Below are 8,717 nucleotides of genomic sequence, written 5' to 3'. Positions count from 1 at the left end.
ACCATAACGCTGACTAGGGTCTCTCTATGCACCAAAGACACAGTGAAAGCAACGCTGTAAGTCATTAGATAATCGGTATTTTGAGTTAAAATGTTAACGCCGATTCTGTTAAAAGTAACGACGGTCGGTAAGGTTTACCTTTTCGTCAGTTAAAGAGTCGGGATAGTTTGTATTGAAGTGTATCTAAAGCAGCCAATGGAGCAGCTAGATTCTGACTGTATGCTGCACTTTAATGTAATGTAGTTATTGTAGTTTTACCTTTGCAAGTATTCACAATGTAAATGTGATATTTAGAAGGGAACAAACACTGTACCAATCTTGTATTGTTTTTCAACAGTTTTCACCATGCGTTAATGTGAAGAGTGAACAGTAAATGGTTAATCTTACTGCGGTCTCGTTTGCATTGATTCTGGTTTATCTCGACGTTTACCTCGGCGTTACTTCACACCCGAGCGAGAACGTTACACTCGGGTAAAGGCTGAACACCGGCCGGGGGTTTGAATCCTTCCGATAGCAGAGGTGAAGAGACCCTGAGATGTTTCAGCTACATGGAGGGCGCCCGGCCTTTCCCCGCCGAGGATCGGGGCCTGTTGTCTGCAGTTGTCTCCCAGACCCGTCCCTTCCTGCTGGGAGACGGGAGCTGCCCCGCAGCGGCTGCCGATGGATCTCCGGAGCTCTCACCGCTCCCCTGTGCAATCCGAATGGCTGAAAACCAAGGGAGAACAAAGCGCAAAGGTAAACCCGTGCTTTAGAAAATAAGAAACAGGAGTAGTCGTGGCCATTCGGCCTTTGTGCTTGTTCTGTCCTTTCCTGCGATTACGCCCGATCTTTGACATCAGCTGCACTTTCCTGCAACGTTCCCATAATCGCTGGACCCCTAAATTTTTCTTTAAATTCATAAACCTAGTGGAGAAAATTCCAAAGATTCACCACACTCTGGGTGAGAAAAATTCCCCTCATCCTGATGAGCTGGCCTCGAATTTTGAGTCTGTGACCCCTGGTTCCACATCCCAGCCAGGGGAAACATCATTCCTGCCCCGACCCTGTCAGTACCCTGTGAGACTGTGTCTCAGTCTGACCACCTCTTATTTCTCTCATTTTGAGACAGGCCCAGTCAGTGTAATCTCTCTGAGGACACCAGCACAACCCCGGAATCAATCTGGGAAACCTCTTCATTCCTTTTATCCCACAGACTGACTCTGAGAGGAGAGCAGACCTGTGTACTCTCTCACCAGGACCCCGGATAACTTCAGAGGAGTTCGTCATTCCTGTATTAGACCCCATAGGACCATTTTGCCGATCACGTCTGATCCGTCATTTCATCATGGCTGATCCATTTTACCCCTCTTTCGCAGTCTCCTGCCTCACCCCCTCCACACCGCCCCATATCCCTTCATGCCCTAACCGATCAAGGGTCTTATCCACCTCTGTTTTAAATATACATAATGACTTGGCCTCCGTAGCTGCCTGGGGCAACAATTTCCACAGATTCAGTCCTCTCTGCCACAGAAATTCCTCCTCATTTCGGTTCCAAACGGAGAACCCTCTATTCCGAGGCTATGTTCTCTGGTCTTAGACCCGCCCACCAGAGAAAACATCCTCTCCACATCCACTCTGTCAGGGTCTTTCAACATTCAATTAGGTTACCCGTCAGTCTTCTGAATTCCAGTGAAAACTGGCCCAGAGCCATCAGACGATCTTCACATTACAAGCCGTTTAATCCTGGAATCATTTTCATGAGCCATAGAACCCTTTCCAGTTTCAGCACATCTTTCCAGGATAAGGGCCCAACACTGCTTCAGTACTCCAGGTGAGGCCTCACCAATGCTTTATAAAGACTCAGCATTACATCTGTGTCTTTATATTCTCATCCTCTTCTAATGAATAGTGAGATCACATTTGCTTTCCCCACTCCTGTAAACTCACCCTGCACACGGACTCCCACTTACCTTTGCATCTCAGTTTCTGCATTTTTCTCCATTTAGAAAATAACCAACCCTTTTATTTCTGAGACCAAAGAGCATGAGCGTACATTTCCCGACAGTGTGTTCCATCTGCCACTTCATTGTTCAGTCTCCAAAGCTGTCTAAGTCCTTCTGTAGTCCCTCAAACCCCGAGTCCAATCCTCTGTATGTGAAATAATGTTTGATGAGTAAATCTCACTTGCTGTGAGAATGACCTGTTTTGAGACTTTTGAAAACCGAAAGGGAATCTGAACAAATGACAACTTTACATGGACAGATTCCCTGCACTCACTGTAAGCACGAAATGATGGCGACCAGTTTTGCTGTAGATCCTGATAAATGGATGGTAGGTCGTTTCTTTATCATTACCTATAATTCATGCATAACACAGCAACACCAACATTCCCAGTTCAATTATATTTTTATCCTTCTGTAAAAGTGGTTAAACTATCTCAGTAACTTCCTTAATATATAGTGAACCAACCCATATTCCCAGTGTGATAAAAACCCAGGCACACAAAACTAAAAACACTCTTCTTGTGAAGTTCCCAACAGTCCTCCAACACACCTTGAACAGATTAATCATCTCTTCCCCCTTAAATTAATCTAGTATGTTAACATTAAATTTAAACTCCACAATTTAAACCAGTAAAGCTGAAACAGGGGACGACCTGACTGCACCACAACACAATCTCAAAGCCTGTGCTTGTATCACACCCAAACATAATAAAGTTGAAGCTGAAGCTGATCTATAAACCACAACTATAATCAAGAACAGATCCAATTAAACAAATGAGATTGGTCAACAAATATTTTCATGTAACACCCCAGAATACCCACAGAGATAACCGAGAATATTTAATGTTTCTTTATATTTATCAATTATTTTCTGATCTGGAGCTTCCATGTCAGCTTATTATCCATCCACATGCCTGGAAATCTTACCACCAACACCTTTTAAGGAGCTTGACCAGATCATTTCCAGTCACCCAACCCTTTTTGCTATTATTTGCAGGGGTTAACACGGGCACAGCCAACGAATTCCTTCCAAATGGGGATCAAACAAGGTCGAACCTGTTTCACCATCGAAATCGACTTTCCTCAATCTTTTAGCTCCCGAACTCCAATCTTTACTCTCCACTGATTTTTAACTGGCAGTATTATAAAGAAACTTCCGGCAATGACCTTTTAAACTTTAGGCATTAAATAAAACTCCACCTTTCAACCAAACTGTGTCATAATATTGGACCACGCAGTGGCATGGAATCAAAGTGGCAAATACAGCCACGAACTGACCCTCCTCACAGGGAGGGGTCCTCCTATTATACCCCGTAAAAAATAAACTGTCACATGACCTCTACTGGCGGGAAAATGACGTCACTCCACCATCACATGACCACTACCTTAGGTCCAGCATATCTTCAACACCACTGTCACGTGACAAGTACCAGATACCCACATGTACATAACAGAATACATCCTTTATACAAGGACAGCAAAAACAAAATTTCTATCTCTAATCCATAAACCATCATCTGCACCTAGTGATTAACACACTCCAAAACCTATTTCAGAAAAAGTATCATTACTTATAATATGCAGGAATAAATACTGCCACGTGGGATCCAAATCTCTATCTCATAACGACCTGACTAAAACTTGCACACTCATACTGACACAATACGTCCAATTAAAAAAAAATCTCAGGGTAAGTTCGAAAATCACCCCCTCCATCCTCATTTCCACAATTTCTTAAAAATTCTTTCCTTCTATAAATACCATCTGCCTTTTTGAATAGTAAAAGTACTGCTGTTACAACATCTATATTTAACTGTGCTTTCCTAATATCATCTTCTAAACATAAAAATTGATCCAATGTCATACTTGCCCACCCATACCTTTACGTCTTGTCCAAGTAAAAACAGTCAGAAAAATTTGCACAATAGCCCCCTCAATTGCATTTCCAAAATTAATCAAAAGTCCATCCTTCAATATCAAAAAATAATGCTATTACAGCGTCTTTATTTAATGGTACTTTCCTAATATGATCTTCCAAACCCAAAACTGATTCAAATGTTATTCTACCCTTCTGAATTCCCATCTGATAAAATGTGAAATCACCTCTTTTATAGAAAATATAATTCAAATGCTTGATTACCATACATTCCAGAACTTTACATAAATGAGACGTCAATGATATTGACCTATAACAAGGAGGATCAGACAGGGAGCTCCAGGTATTAGAATGGGTACTACAACAACCATTTTCCATGAGCAAAGTGCATGGCCAAACCTCCAAATATGCTTCAAAACGTTAATATTTGCACACAAGAAAATTATATACATACCTGTTGAATCAAGAATTTCTACTACAAGTGCGTCATACATTTTACACCCATTCACAACTCTATACCCTGCCCCTTTCCTTATAAAACTGGCCACACCACCCCTCTACCAACTTACCTGTCAAGCCTAACGACAATATATTCCAGTACAGGAAAAATAACCTAAAATGTGCAGGTTTCCTGAATAGATATAACATCCGAAGAAACTGAAAATCAGAAATGAACTTCTTAAAGTCTTGACCATTATAAATCAGAGTTCTCGCATTTCATTGCAATATTTTAATACTATTATGTATGTTCACAAGTAGACTGGGATACAGATACCCCACCCAACAAAACTTCATTTCCAGCTTCCCACATAACACCAGTTACACCGAGATACCTTTCTGCAGCTTTCACAATAATTTTAATTTCCTCAGTAGGATGAGATGTCTGAGCAGTACAATTCACCACATCGGTTATAAACATCACAAACTTCATTTTATCCAGCAGTGAAGTATCTTCGGTGAGAGAACTGTGATGCCGGCATATATCCACTGACGTCACAGTCTGTTCTCTGAGTGGGATCACTTTATCCAGTTTACCTGCTCTGCTTGCTGTACTTGTCCTTGAACAGGCCCTTCTGCTCACTGGGTTGTTCTGAACCAATCAAACTCGTCACTTCATGCCTTACTAAACCAATCCCTTCTGCCTACACAAGGAACACATCCCTCCATTCTCCTCACATCCACGTGGTATCTAATAGTCTCTTTCGCATCTGCCTCCACCACTACCCGATATTCACTCCAGACACCCACCACTATGGGAATGAAAAACAAAACTTGAAATGCAAATCTCCTTTAAACATCCTGAGTCAGGTTTTTAACATCACTGTCTTTTAATAATTGTTTTGTTTTTCAACAGCAGCTATGCAGAGAAAAGGTACAAAATGCACTAAATTACAAAATACTTCAATAGTGCAAAAAGGACCAATGAGGATGTGTTCCCCCTTTCTCCTGAAGTGCATGCCCTTTCGCATTAGAGATTTCCTGCTTAACAGAAAAAATCCCGCTGTCCACTCTGTCTGTGTCTCTCACATTCCTGTAAACATCTGTCAGACCTCCCTCAGCCTCTGCCACTCCAGAGAAAATTCCCCGACATTGTCCGGTCTCACTTTATCCAGGCAGCATCCTGTTAAGCCTCTTCCACTCACCATCCAAAACCTCCGCATTATTCCTGTATTCGAATGCAATTCTCCAGATGTGATTAAACTAGAGATTTATACAACTGCAACATAACTGTCTGACAATGGAACCACTATCTGGGAGTTATGAACTCGGATTCCAAGATCCCCCTGTAGATCAACACAGTCCAATCTCGCCCCATGAATACAACAGCAACGAGATAATGCTGAGGCTTTATAAGACACGAGTCAGGCCACACTTGGAGTTTTGCCAACAGTGTTGGGCCCCACATCTCAGACAGGATGTGTTGCCATTGGAGAGAGTCCAGAGGAGGTTCAGAAAGATGGTTTCGGGAATGAAGGAGTTAAAACATGAGGAGCATTTGGCCGTTTGGACCCTGTGCTCACTAGAACTCAGAAAAATGCGGGGACATCTCATTGAAACCTACCGAATGTTGAAAAGACTGGATAAGGTGGATGTGGAGAAGGTATTTCCTGTGGTGGGGCACAGCCACAAAGTTGAGGGGCCACCTTTTCAAACAGAGGTAAGCAGCTTATTTTTTTATCAGCCAAGGTGTATTGGATCTGTGGAATGCTCTGCCACAGACTGCGGTGGAGGCCGAGTGTGTGGATATATTCAAGGCGGAAGTTGATCGTTTCCTGATCAGTCAGGGCATCAAAGGATATGGCGGGAGGTCAGATATCTGGAGTTGAGTGCGATCTGGGATCAGCCAAGATGGAAAGGTGGCTGACTCAATGGGCTGAATGGCCTAATTCTGTTCCTATGCCTTATGGACTTATGAACACAAGCCCCCTCAATCATGATGAATCTCCTCTGCACTCTTCCAGCACAAAACATCCTTTGTACAGAATGCTAAGCGGAACTGAATGTAACTTTTCAACAACGTTGTCAAGTCAGGCAGCATCTGTTGAGGGGAATAGAGTCGATGGTTGGGACAGAACCCCTCCCTTACGGCACTAACACAGGCCCTTCGGCCCAACCTTTCCATGCTGTCCTCCTGTCCATTTAAACTAATCCCTCTGCCTGTCTTTGACACAGAACACAGAAATCTACAGCACATTACAGGCTCTTCAGCCCACAATGTTGTACCGACCATGTAACCTACTCTACAGACTGCCTAGGATTTCCTGATCGTATATCCCTCTATGTTTCTAAGCTCCATGAACCTATCTAAGAGTCTCTTAAAATATCCTATTGTATCCACCTCCACCATCGCTGCAGGCAGCCCATTCCATGCCCCCACCACTCTCTGTGTAAGAAACTTACCCCTGACATTCCCTCAGTACCGACTTCCAAGCAGCTTAAAACTACGTCCCCTCGTGTTAGTCACTTCAAGCCTGGGAAAATGCCTCTGGTTATCCACATGGTCAAAGCCTCTCATCATCTTATTACAATTACATGTACAGGTTAGGAGAAATATAGCTTCAACATCACCTCACAGCTCTTGAACTCAATCCCACGGTTGATGAAGGCCATCACACCAGACGTTTTCCTAACAACACTGCCAACCCCCACAGCAGCTTTGAGTGTCGTATGGACATGGACCCCAAGATCTCTCTGACCCTCCACACTGCCAAGAGTCTTACCATTAATATTATATTCTGTGTTCAAATTTGACCTGCAGAAATGAACCTCATCATCTGTGTTGAACTCCATCTGCCACTTCCCAGTTCTGCATCCGAGGCGCGGAAATAGATTGCTGAGCCTCTGGCTAGGATCATTATGTCCTCATTGTCCACGGGAATGGTCCTGGAGGATTGGAGGGAGGCGAATGTTGTCCCCTTGTTCAAAAAGGGTAGTAGGGATAGTCCGGATAATTATAGACCATTGAGCCTTTCATCTGTGGTGGGAAAGCTGTTGGAAAAGATTCACAAAGATAAGATTTATTGGCATTCAGAGATCATGGTCTGATCAGTGACAGTCAGCATGGCTTTCTGAAGGGCAGATCGTGTCTAACAAGCCTGATGGAGTTCTTTTAGGAGGTGACCCGGCATATAGATGAGGGTAGTGCAGTGGATGTGATCTACATGGATTTTAGTAATGCATTTGATAAGGTTCCACACGGTAGGCTTATTCAGAATGTCAGTAGGCATGGGATCCAGGGATGATTGACCAGGTGGATTCAGAATTGGTTTGCCTGCAGAAAGCAGAGAGTTGTGGTGGAGGGAGTACATTCGGATTGGAGGGTTGTGACTAATGGTGTCCCACAAGGATCAGTTCTGTGACCTCTACTTTTCGTGATTTTTATTAATGACCTGGATGTCGGGGTAGAACGATGAGTTGGCAAGTTTGTTGAAGACACAAAGGTTGGTGGTGTTGTGGATAGTGCAGAGAATTGTCAAAGATTGCAGAGAGACATTGATAGGATGCAGGAGTGGACTGAGAAGTGGCAGATAGAGTTCAACCTGGAGAAGCGTGGGGTGGTAGACTTTGGAGGGACAAACTCCAAGGCAGAGTACAAAGTAAATGGCAGGATACTTGGAAGTGTGGAGGAGCAGAGGGATCTGGGTCTCCATGTCCACAGATTCCTGAAAGTTACCTCACAGGTAGACAGAGTCGTTAAGAAAGCTTATGGATGTTAGCTTTCATAAGTCGAGGGATAGAGTTTAAGAGTCGCGATGTAATGATGCAGCTCTATAAAACTCTGGTTGGGCCACACTTGGAGTACGCTGTCCAGTTCTGGTCACCTCACTATAAGAAGGATGTGGAAGCATTGGAAAGGGTACAGAGGAGATTTACCAGAATGCTGCCTGGTTTAGAGGGTGTGCAATATGATCAGAGATTAAGGAAGCTAGGGCTTTACTCTCTGGAGAGAAGGAGGATGAGAGGGGAAATAATAGAGGTATAGTTGATATTAAGGGGAACAGATAGAGTGGACAGCCAGCGCCTCTTCCCCAGGGCACCACTACTCAGTACAAGAGGACATGGCTTTAAGGTGAGGGGAGGGAAGTTCAAGGGGGATATTAGAGGAAGATTTTATACTCAGAGAGTGTTTGGTGCGTGGAATGCACTGCCCGAGTCAGTGGTGGAGGCAGATACACTAGTGAAGTTTAAGAGACTACTAGACAGATATATGGAGGAATTTAAGTTTAGGGAGGCAGAGTTTAAGGGTCGGCACAACACTGTGGGCCGAAGGGCCTGTACTGTGTTGTATGGTTCTATGTTCTATCTATTTCCCGCTGGAATCTCTCTTTTTTTTAATTTTTTTATTGAAGGCACGACAC

This window comes from Hemitrygon akajei, unplaced genomic scaffold (assembly GCF_048418815.1).
Source record: "Hemitrygon akajei unplaced genomic scaffold, sHemAka1.3 Scf000123, whole genome shotgun sequence".
Lineage (NCBI taxonomy): Eukaryota > Metazoa > Chordata > Chondrichthyes > Myliobatiformes > Dasyatidae > Hemitrygon > Hemitrygon akajei.
This window is presented reverse-complemented; position numbering follows the sequence as displayed.